Genomic DNA, 12,273 nt, shown 5'->3' on the forward strand with positions numbered 1-12,273 from the left:
AGCCCTTACAAAGAGCTCCACGGCCTCTAAAGTGGTTTATGATTCTGAAGTGCTTTTTGGATTATAAAAAGCTAATCCACAGTCGCCTCCTTAATGCGGCAACATTTACAAAACACTTTGCAAGTCACAACGTGTTCTATAGTTTGCATCGTCCTTTGCAACCCAAAAATGCCTGCCTCTCCGGAGAGACCTTTATAGTTTGCAAACCCTGGTCACACCCATCGCCTCATCTGAACTGCAGAATTAGCACCATGGTGAAGGCTAATAACATCTACCCCTTGTACAGCACTTAGAGTGTGCCCGGCAGCCGTATGAAAGCTTTACGTCTGTTGACACACTTCATGGGCACAACAACCGGTGAAGCTGGCATCCTTCTCATCCCTGTTTACAAATAAGGACTCTGGGGTACAGTGAGGTAAAGCGGCTTGCCCAAGGTCACAGGGCTGTTAAGTAGCAGAGCCTGGATTTGAGGCATTGATGTTTGATGGGATGCAGGCAGGCTTTGTGTCCATATTTCAGATGAGGAAAACAAAGGCCCAGCTCTGCCCCGCTCACTGTGTCTTGGCACATCTCTTGGCTTCCCTTTTCCTTCTCTGCAGAATCAAAGGGTTAAGCCTGCCCCGGTTTCTTCCCCGCTCTGAACAGATGTGAGGCACGGCAGTGACAGGGGCAGCTGGAGCAGGGCTAGGCCTGAGCACCCACCTTGGCTTTGCTCCCTATGTGGCTGCCCTGTGGCAGGAGCCCTACCTTGGTTTCCCCCCTAGGGCTCGGCTCGGCTCTGCACAGAAGGTCACCTGGAGGCCTGTCACGACACCTCCTGTCACCCACAGGAGGAGGGAGGGAAGGGTGAGGGGGGTTGAGGGAGCAGGGAACTTCTCTGGGGACCTGACTCAGGGAAGGGAGCTGCAGAGAGAAGAGTGGGCTCCCTTGGAGAAACTCTACTGAGAGCCTGGGGGGAAAAAAATATCATACAGTCCAATCCCCCAACCCATTGTACAGATGGGGAAACTGAGGCCCAAGAGGCAAGGGACTCATTTACAGTCATGCAGAGCACTGGACGCAGAGGTGGGACTAGAACTTATTTCTAGGCTCTTCCATGGCCCATGAGGGGAATTGCCTTTTGATCTAACAAGGCCTCAGACATTTATTCATTCATTCATTCAGCTAGTCAGTCAGCCAGTCATTCAACAAACATTCCCTTAGTCTCCATTACATGCCATACCCTGGAAATAATAGCGACGGGTACAATCATCGTCCCGACTCTCATGGAGTTTACAGTCTAGAGCCGAGCTCTCTGACCACAGTAGCCACATGTGGCTCTTCGGCACTTGAAATGCAGCCCGTCCAAAATGTAAGTGTAAAAGACACACTGGATTTTGAAGATTTAGTAGAAAAATAAAAAGTTTAAAAAACAATATCAGGGCTTCCCTGGTGGCGCAGTGGTTGAGGGTCCGCCTGCCGATGCAGGGGACACGGGTTCGTGCCCCGGTCTGGGAGGATCCCACATACCGTGGAGTGGCTGGGCCCGTGAGCCATGGCCGCTGGCCCTGCGCGTCCGGAGCCTGTGCTCCACAACGGGAGAGGCCACAGCAGTGAGAGGCCCGCGTACCGCAAAGATAAATAAATAAAAATAAAAAACAATATCAGTGATTATCTTGATTACATGTACAAATGATATTTGGGATATTTTGGGTGAAATAAAACATTAAAATTAACTTCAGCTGCTTCTTTTTTTCTAAGTGGCTACTAGAAAATTCAAATTAAAAATTACGTAACTGGTCATATTATGTTCCTATTGGGCAGCGCTGGCCTATAGGGAAAGTCTGAAAAGGAACAAATAACCCCATTGGCAGCCTTACCTTTATGCTCACACTGGCCAGAGGTGCAAACAGGCTCAGACCACTCGTGGAAAGCTGACCCGGGACACGCTGAAGGTCCGAGAGGTGGGGCCAACTTATCTCCAGTTCTTCTTCTCCTGGGGGCCCCAGGAGTCCCTTTCATCTTTCTTCCTCCTTTTTTTCCTTCTCCCGCCAGAGCCTGAGGCCAGCTCCCCTTCAGTCCCATTTCACGTCACCACATCCAGGCTCTCCAGCAGCTGCAAGGCCATCAGAGAGGAGTACCTACGTGGTAGTCACCTACTTCACCTCTCACAGGCCCTCCTGAGCGGCTGAGCCCTTGGGGGGAAAACCCTCTGTGGCCACAGCGCCTGCGCCCGGGCCTGGCCCTGTCCTCACAGCTGCGGCCTGTAATGACCCACCTGATTACAGTTGAACTTCAGGCCTTGCAGGGAAAGCACAGGAGGATCTGACCAGTGGAGGAGGCCAGGAGGAGGCAGCACTTGAGCTGAGGCCCTGGTGTAGGTGGATGGAACTTCTGGGAGCAGTAGGTGCCGAGGCTGAGAGTGCTGGGCCCTGAAGGGGTCCTGAGAGCAGGTCAGCGTGGCCTGACTGTGGCTCCGAGATCCGGGGCAGTGGCAGGACGTGGGCTCTGGGAGTGGGCAGAGGCCAGATCACAGGGCCTTAAAGGCCTTGAATTTGGTCTTTATCTGGAGGGCTCTGGGGAGCCATGGAAGGTATGTAAGCAGGGGAGTTCCTGGAAGCCTGAAGCTTTCTCTGGCCCCGGGCAAGGATCAAGGGAGGCGGAGCCTGAAGCTGGCTCTCTCTTCTTCAGAAAGTTGGCCCTTTTGCAGGGCTTGTTGGAATCCCAGCTCCACTGCTTCCCAAGGTCCACTGCTGTGTGACCTTGGCCAGATGACGTACCTCTCTGCGCTTCAGTTTCCTTATCTGTGAAGCGGGATGACAGTGGTGATTCTCTGAGACGGTTTTTGTGAAGACCCAGAGATGTGCCGCTTTTGAAGCGCTTGGCACAAAGTAGGTCCACACGTGGTTGTCCGCTTTCCCGTTCCCTCCCCTGAGTTCCCACCCCACCTGTCAAACTCCATGCCCCCGCTCCTCAGGCAGCAGGAAGCAGGATTGCAGGAACGTTTCCGCACCCGTCAGAGTATTTATAGCTGTGTTCTGTCAGCTCGTTGTTTTTCGGTTGCATATATATTTTTACATTCTCCTCCGTCACACATGGTTTCTCAACGTGGCTGAGAAACAGTGTGGGTGGATGGATACACAGGGTGGAGGTGTAGGAGGTGGAGACAGATGGCATGGACAGCACCTGGGCACCTGAGGACCTAGCCTGGGTCATTTCTCTCCAGCTTAGAAACCATCAATGGCTCCCCAGCACCCTCTGCACAGAGTCAGCCCCTTCCCTGTGGCGTGAGGAGGCCCCCGGGCCCCACGGCATTTCTCTCCCCTTGCCCTCTTTGCTCCACTCCTCTGAGCCGCTTGCTTCCCTGGAAGTGCACAATGCAGGAGAAAGTGTGCTGGACTTAGCTCTGCCATTCACCGGCTGTGCCACCTGGAGCAAGTGCCTTACCCTCTCTGAGCCAAGTTTCCTGTCCTGTGAAATGGGAGCAGTACTCCCAGCCTCATGGAGTTGCTGTGAAGGTTAAAGGCAAATGTGAATGAACAGTGGCTGTCGTTGAATGGGCTCCAGTCTCGTGCCTCCAGGCCTTTGCACGGGCTGTTCCCCCGCCCCGCTCCCTGCCAGGAATTCTCTCCTCCTTCTGACCCCCATCTCCACTTGGAAAAGTCTTTCAGGGCCCACCTCTTCAGGGAGCCCTCCAGGGTTCCCGCAGGGCAACCCATCCTCTCTTGGAGAGGAACTCTGAGAGTTCTTTGCCCCAGTATTCTTTGTCCTCTAGAGCTAGTTTACACACTTGTTGCTTATAAAAATAGCCCGTCCCCTCCCAGTGCAAAGCCTTCCCGTGCCGGTCCTATCCTCGTACCATCCCTCTGGGAAGCAGGCACCGTATCCCCATTCTGCAGATGAGGAAGTGGATTCAGGAGGGAAAGTGAGTCATCCAAGATCTCCTCCAATCAGGACTTCCAACTCAAGGCCCGTGGTCATTGCCATGAGCAGTCTTGGGCATCTCCACCTGCCCTGTGCCAGGCAGATGCCCTCAGAATAAAGGTTGGTCTAAACAGCCCTTCCCCACGGGACTCAGGGCTCTTCTCCCAGTCTTGAAGCCCACCCAGGCCCACCTCTCCGGCCTCTGAGCTTCCTTTCCCCAGCCCGGGATCCCACCTGCCAGGGCCCCAGCCCCACAGCTCTGGCTGACTGAAGTGGGGTGGGGCCGGGGGCGGTGGTGGGGGGGTGGGCGGTAACAAGGGCACCGTTGCCGGGCAACAGCGTGGAAAGGCTTCAAGCCTCCCTGAGAGGAGGGGAATGGGGCCTTTTCCTGGAAGCTGGAGGTGGAACAGCGGTGATGGCCTCCACTTCTGCTCCACTCTGCAAGACCAACCTCTCACCCTGGCTGCTCCGTCACTCCTTCAAAACCTCACATGCTTACTCACCTTTTCTCTCCTTTATTCCCTCATCCTGGCTCATGCTCATTTATTCATCAATTAGTTCATTAATTTATGCACGTACTTGCTGCCTGGTGAATCACGGCTTCACCATTTCCCAGCTGTGTCTCAGTTTTCCTATCTGTGAAATGGGGGTAATGATAGTACCTACCTCAAAGGCTCGTGGTCACATGGTGAGCACTTTAGGAGTGTCTGCTCTTAGGCTGATTATTCATTCACAGTGTTTTCTAAGCACCAATTCTGTTCCTCGTGTCATGTGGTGACAGAGGTAAAGAAGCTCTCTGTTTAGGGCAAGAGATGGACAAGACCACAGGTGGAGCCAGTGTGGGCCTTGCCCACCCTGTGTCTGGATTTCCTCCCTTTGTTTCCAGGGCACGACAGGTGAGGGTTAAGGGCATGGGCTAATCCTTTACTTGCTAACTCTGTGCTCTTAGGTGACAGATTGCACCCCTCCTGACCTCAGTTTTTCTTTTTTTAATTTAATTTAATTTAATTATTTATCTTTATTTTTTGGCTGTGAGGTGCGGCATGTGGGATCTTAGTTTGCCGACCAGGGATCAAACCTGCGCCCCCTGCATTGAAAGTGCAGAGTCCTAACCACTGGACCTCCAGGGAATTCACCATGACCTCAGTTTTTCCATCTGTAAAAAGGGACCGAGCAGTAACCACCTTACTGGATCTAGTGAGGAGGAAATGAGATCCAGCGTGACCCTCCTTGGGCACACAGTAGTCAGCTTTCAACAACAGCAGCAGTTACTGTTACTGGTGTCCGGTGGGACCCGAGGCTCCCCAGGGTGCTATGAAATCCCCGAGGGCCGAGACCCAGTTTCCCACCCCCTCTCCTCTCCTTGCTCCACTGTCCCAGGTCTGCCTACTGTTTCCCACCTCCATGCCGATGTTCATGCCGTTCCTTCTTCCTGAAATAACCTTTCTCCTGTCTCCTAAAGCTCTGATACAGTTCTTGGAGGCTTCAGGCCCCAGCTGGCACGGTTTGCAAAGCAAATCTGGGGGGGAGATTTTCCAAAGGCCCCCACCCACCATTCACCTCCTGACCTACTTCCTGCTGCAGCCAAGCCCCCAGGACCCCACCTGCTGGAGGAGCCAGGCGGGCTGGCTACAGCCTCACCAAGCCAGCTGGCTCAGCTGGGGCATTATTCACGCTTTTCTGGGAGCTTCTGTCCCCTGAGGCCAAGCCTACAGGGCCATCTCAGCAGGTTTCCTGCCTACCAGCTCTCTGAGGCCCAGGGAACACTCCCAGGAGAGACGGTCCCTGTTACACCCACTCACAGCGTCCTGGGCTGCTTCTTCCCAGCACTTAGCACAATGGTGATGCATTCGTTTTTTTGTGAGTGTGTTTGTCTAATATGTGGCTCCTTTGCCGGCCTGTACGTGCCACAAAGGGTAGGCCCTGCTCACCCTGTCCCCACACCCAGCCCAGACCTGGTACCTAGGGGATGCTCACTGCACAGCTGTGGATGGATGGGGGATGCATGGATAGATGCATGGACGGAGGCATGGATGGATGCATGGATGGGTGGATAGATGGATGGAAGAATCAACAGTGTGGAACAGATGGGGAAAGTGGCTGCCTTAGCCACCTAGTCCATTCAGGCAGCTATAAAAAAATCCCACAGATTGAGTGCCTTTAAACAGCAGAACTTTTTCTCATAGTTCTGGAAGCTGAGAAGTCCAGGATCAAGGTGGTACCAGATTCAGTGTGTGGTAAGAGCTCACTTCCTGGTTCAGCCATCTTTTCGCTATAACCTCACAGGTGGAAGGAGCCAGGGATCTCTCTGGGGCTCCTTTTATAAGAGCACTAATCCCATTCTTGAGGGCTCCACTCTTAAGACCTCATCACCTCCCCAAAGTCCCACCTCTAAGTACCCTCACATTGGGGGTTAGGTTTTAGCATATGAATTTTGGAGGATCCAAACATTCACTCTGTCGGCTGTGGCCTTCATTCTTCCATATAGATGAACAGAGGATGGAAGACTGAGTATCAGGAATTCTCAAAGTGAATCCCAGCCCTGCAAACCTGGGCAGGCGGTGTCCCCTCCCTGGGCCTGTTTCCTCATCTGTGCCTATAACCGTCGTGCCTACCTCAAGGAGATGGGTGTGGGAACCAGAGCAGATGAATCGGAGGGCCCTGAGAGGAGCGGGGGCCTGCCTGAAGTTGGGGTTGATTGCAGTTACACAGATTCACAGACTGCCCACCACTCTGTTCCTCACTGCCCTGCTGCCCTGGGCAGGCTCGGGGATATGGGGGCCTTTCTTTGGGAGACCAGTTCCTGCCTGAGCCTAGATCCCACAGAAGCAAAGAATGGTCCAGGGTTTGAATGCTGGTTCTGCCACAGCTGAGGCTTCCTCATCTGTCAAATGGGTGACGAGAGAACCCCACGTGGTTGTCCTGAGGGGACAGCAGGGTCATGATGTATGATTCCGTGGTGCCCAGGACACTCCCTGCTTGAGAAAGGGCAGTGATTGTGATGACTCTTATCATTCCTGGTTCATATTTTTGTTTCACGAAGAAGATCCTGGTTAGTTGTTTCTGAAAATACCTCTCTGGGAAGTGAGATTCTGTGACTCCGCCGTCATGGCTGACGGGGTTGTCAGTCGGTCTCCTCCGGTGAGGTTTACTCTGGTCCTACCCTCGGTCTCAGCCAGACTCCAGTCCCTTCCTACCTCCCACTTACTGTCCCGTAGTTCTGTCTTAAGTGTCCTCTGACTTCCATGGGCTACTTGGGCTCAGCCTCCGTTCAGGCCCAGGGTTGAATCTGGAACCAGGATCAGGGCTCAGCCTGGGATCAGGGCTCAGCCTGGGACCAGGTCTAAGGTTAAAGTCAGGGCTCAGACTGCGACCGACAGCAGGGCTCAGTCTGGGACCAGGATCAGAGCGTGGACCGGGGCAGGACATAGGCTCGGCCTGTAAGCAGTACTGAGTATTGGTGACCTGGATTGGGTCTCATTCAATGCTGAGGTTGGGCTCTGTCTGTGACAAGTACCTTAGGCTGGGTTCCTGGAAGGCGACTCCGAGCTGGAGGACTGTGTGCAGGTTTACTGGGGCGTGTCCACCTGGAAGGAAACGGGAAGGCAGGGCCGGGCAGAGAGAGAGAGGCTGACCGGTGATGAGGTTACAACAGAGGCCCCTGCAGGGTTCCCTGGAGCTGTGACAACCCTTCACGGTTGTCCCAGTCTCAACTGGGAGCTGGGCCTTTGTATCCTCACATCAGTCAGGCACTGGCCTCCAGCTGCCCCGGGCAGGGGGCGTAACCCCGTGAGCCATCAGCAGCTGGGGTGGGTAATCGGCCCTGAAGGGGACTCTGGAGCCTCCAGGATCCCCTACAACCTGCCTCAGGGCTCTGGGTCAGACCAGGGTCTTAGCCGGATACTGAGAGTAGAAGAATGACACATGGAGATTGGACGTCCCCACAGGACAGGATTTCTGTCCCCAGCCTCCAGCACAGGGCCTGGCTGAGCAGCACAGGCCTCAGCTCACAGAAGCAGGGAGAAGAGAAAGTGTGAAGTGGGGCCAGCTGGTCAGCCTTCCCCAGAGGCTCAGAGAGGGTAGGCCACCTGCCTGAGGTCACACAGCTGCTTAGGGCAGAGCCAGGCCTGGAATCCAGGACTGCCTGAGTCCAGAGTTTCTGTTCTCTTGACAACACCAGGCTATGAGCTTATTAGAAAGCAAAGGCTGGGGATGGGAGGAGGAAAGACGCTCTGCCCAGTTCTTGGTGCAGGGCCCCGGCGTTCGCCAACTCTGGCGACCTCTGGCTGGCCCACCAGGACCCATGCCCAGAGGAGGGAGTGGCATCTTTTGGGCGGGTGGCCCTTCTTGGGTAATGAGGCCCAGCCAGCGGTTTGAAGGCCTTACCATGTGAATAATTCATTTGCAACAAAGTCTGGGAATTAGAAACTGTTACTGGATGATTTATTTACCAGGGGCTGCTGCTGGGGAGAGGGGAGGAGGACTTTGAACTACAAGAGGAAAGTGCATGCCTTGTAGATAGATTTAGAGAGGCCTACAGACCTGGCTTCCAATTCCAGTTCTGCCTCCTACCGGCTGTGTGACCTTGAATAAGTGACTTGACCTCTCTCTGCCTCAGTTTCCTCAGTTGTAAAACAGGGATAATAGAGCTGTTAGAAGGATTAAATGAGGCAGAATTTGGAGAGTGCTTCGAATCATGTCTGGCTCACAGTAGGTGCTAGTAGGTGACCAAATAAAGGAGAGCTGATACAGCTGTTTTGTGCCAGGCCTCAGGCCAAAAATTTTACAGGCACCATCCCACAGCACTCACATAAAGTGGGCATTCTTATTATACCTATGTTACAGGTGAGAAAGTAAGAGCTCAGAGAGGTTAAGTAACCTGCTCAAGCTCACAGAGCTAGTCCTGGAAAAGCAGGGATTTGAACCCAGCCAGGCCTCTCTGACTCCAGGGCCTGTGCACTTATCCACATTCCCATATCACGGGCCTGGCACACAGCTGGTGTCTGATAAACATCCCACTCTTATTTTACTGAAACTTCCCCTTTCTCCCCACATCCACTATTGAATTTGATTCTAATAACAAATCCAACAGGTGGTTCCCATTTCTCAGATGAGGAATCTGAGGCTCAGAGAAGGACGTGAATCGCTCAGTGTCCCACAGCCCCAGATGGAACCCAGGTGTCTCTGGGGCCTCACAGCCATCGTCACAACTGTAATGTAACAACAGCTCAGCTCTGGTGTGCCTGCTCACCCCTGGACAGCACTCCGGGGTGCAGAGGCTACACCTTGTTTTTGCCTGATTCACAGAAGGTCCTCATTAAATATCAGATGGAGGGAGGGAGGGGAGGAATCCTAAACCCAGGTGTGGTAGATGAGCTCTCTCCTTCCACTGTTACACTGCCCTGCCCTGCCCCCATAGCACACACTGGAACACACCCGCTCGCTCACGCACTACTTTGGGGTGAGGAGGGGGTGGGGGCGGAGCCGGGGCTGGGGGACAGAGCTGCCTGCGCACTTGCAATGAACCACCCTGGCTCTTCCGAAGGGTGTGGTCCTTGGGCTCCCACAGCGGGCAGCAGTTTGCCCATCTCAGTTTCCCAGGCCCTTGCCAAGGCAAGGCGTGGTCTCTGGACACTCCACGTTGACCCTGATGTGAGCATGGGATATGGCTGTTTAGCCCAGAGTGTTGGCCTGTGGCCATAGGACTGTGTGTGTCTGTGAATGAATGGGAGTCTGTGCGTCTGTTATGTGTGAGTGGTGTGTTTGTAGACGTGCATTGAAGGGTAGTTCTGAATCTTGTGTCTATCTGTGGCTATCTGCAGGGGGCGGTGTGGGTTCCGTGTGGGTGTCTATACATATCTGAGCTTTAGATTTGGAATGATCAGATGTACATGTGTGAGCACCTGTGTATGAAGGTGAGCATGTTCCTGTATATATTGGGGTGCTCTCGGGGGGCACTATGGGGACGTCTGCACACTTCTATCCAGGCAGGTGTAGGTCTATGTGAGTGAATCTGTGAGCTTGTGGAATCTTGCATCCGTCCAGGTATTTGCGTATCTGAGTTTGTAGAGCATTTCCTGTGGCGGGTGTGTGTGTGTGTGTTTGGTGTGTGATGTGTGCAGACACACAGGAGTGTACAGAGAGAGACCCAAGCTTGGGAGTCAGGAGTCTTTGCTCCAGGTCCAGCTCTGCTGTGTGACCTCGTATAGACCCCGCCCCATCTAAGCCCCAGTCTCCCCTTGGGAAGCTTTGTTGCTCACGAGGCCTTGGATTCCGGATTCCAGGCTCCTGGCTCAGCCCACGAGGCAGCTGGAAGTGAGCTCTGATGGTGTTGTGGGCAGGTTTTGTTACAGGTTATTAAAATCCTGTTAGCATTATTTTGGGTTTCGATTTGCCCTTTCCCTCAGATTCAAAAGTAAATGGATTTCCTGTTTCAGTGTCTCCATTTGTTATTCACTCTTTGTTTTCATAAAAGTTTAAAAGATTGTACTATTTAGACTCAACTGGAGAGGCCGAGCACTTTTCCAAAAATTGTAATTCTGCCACTCCCTTGCCTGCAGCCGGAGCGATCCTTCCACCCATCGCAAATGCCCAGCTGTCCTGGCATTGCCACCGAGGCTCCCCCCTTCTCCCTGGAGGCACCCAGCCTCCCTAATGGTGCCCCATCCGCCCGGTCGCCTCTGGGCCACCCCTGCTCCCTGCAATTCTGCCACATTGCCTTCTGCCCTACTCCTGGAAACTGCAGCCTCCCCCTGCCTCCATGCCTCTCCCCATGGACCCCCTCTGCCTGGAATGCTATCTCCCCTTCCTCTGGGGGTCCCAGGTGATGTGGGAGGTGGCTCACGGGACCCTTCTCCAACCCCAGGATTTTGTAGGAAGGGTGGGGGGTAGACAAGTGACTTGTACTCTTCTAGTTCCCGAGCTGCTCTGACCTGGGGAGCTCTGGTCCATTCCCATCCCCTAACTGCTGTGACAGTGGTGTGACCTTGGATGGGTCGCTCCCCTACTCCCACGGGGAGAAGGAGATGGGGCACAGAGTGCGACGGGACGGGCTGTCAGTCCTTCTTGCCTGCAATCCCCAACCTCTGTCTCCACCTGCCCACCCTTGCAAGATGGCCCCCCACCCCTGCAAGCCAGTGGCTGGAGGACGAGGCAGGCTCGAGACTGTGAGCCACTGGGCTTGGTCCAGGCCCTGGCAGGAACCCCAGAGCCTACATCTGAGCCGTGGGGCAGGTCCAGTCCCCCTCTGAGAAGTGGGTGGAGGCTGGCGGCTGGTGGGAGAGGGGCCTGGCCTATCCTGGAGCTCCCTCTAGTGTCTCCAGAGGGGCCTGCAGGCTGTCCTTTAGAGTGGAGAGGACGGGGCTCTGGATCCCCCTCCCCGAGGCATCCTGCACACTCCAGCCTTCTCCCTCTTTCTCAGCCCCAGAAGACACCATATTCTGTTTTTTCTGCCACTCAAATGCCCACTCTCATCCCTGTCCTCTACTTTCCTCCCTGTCCTAATTCAGACCCCGTGACCTTTCCCTGGAATATTTCTACTCTTGCCCTCCTGCAGTGCATCTGCCACACTCCTCCCAGAGGACACTCTGCCACATGCAAACCTGATCATGTCACCCCCCTTCTTTAACCCCTTCTATGGCTCCCCAGTACCCCCGGCGCAAAGCCCAACCTTGGTACCTTACAAGCTCTTCACGAGCTGTCCTCTGCTGACTCACCAGCCTCACCTCAGATCACAGCCCCTCCACATCTGACCTCGGGCAATACTCACCCGTCTGCCGTCCTGAAGGTACGATGGCACAATGCCTTCTCCACACCTGACCTTTGCCCACACTGGGTCTCCAGCCAGATATGTCTTCTGCCTCCCCTCTACCTGGAAAACTCCTACCTCCTCTGGGAAGTTGCCCTCCGACAGCTGGCCTCTCTGTCCTTAGGGCTCTCACCACGCTCTGAGCAACCGCCTCCCAGCACTGTCTGTGCATCTGCCTTTCTACTAGATGTGAGCTCCCCAAGGGCAAGGGCTCAATGGACCTTGCTTGTGTATTAATCACCTACTACGTGCCCTTGCTCAGGAGGGTACAGACATCTATACTGGCAACTAGAACAGGGCATGGTCAATCAGCCCTGGGGGCTTCGATCAAAGCCGTGGGGTCTGTGGGAGCACAGAAGAGGCCCTAACCAAGCCTGGGGGTAACCAAGGCTGCTCTGAGGAAGTGATGCCAGGTCTTAAAGGATCAGCCAGAGGTCAGCACAGCATTCAACCAGGGTGGGCTTTCCAGGGAGCAGAGCCCAAGAGCAAAGACTAGTCAGCCAAAAGCCAGCCAGGGAGTGTGTGTGTGCGTGCGCGTGCGTGTGTGCGTGTGTGTGTGTGTG

Source organism: Orcinus orca, chromosome 6 (assembly GCF_937001465.1).
Source record: "Orcinus orca chromosome 6, mOrcOrc1.1, whole genome shotgun sequence".
NCBI lineage: Eukaryota > Metazoa > Chordata > Mammalia > Artiodactyla > Delphinidae > Orcinus > Orcinus orca.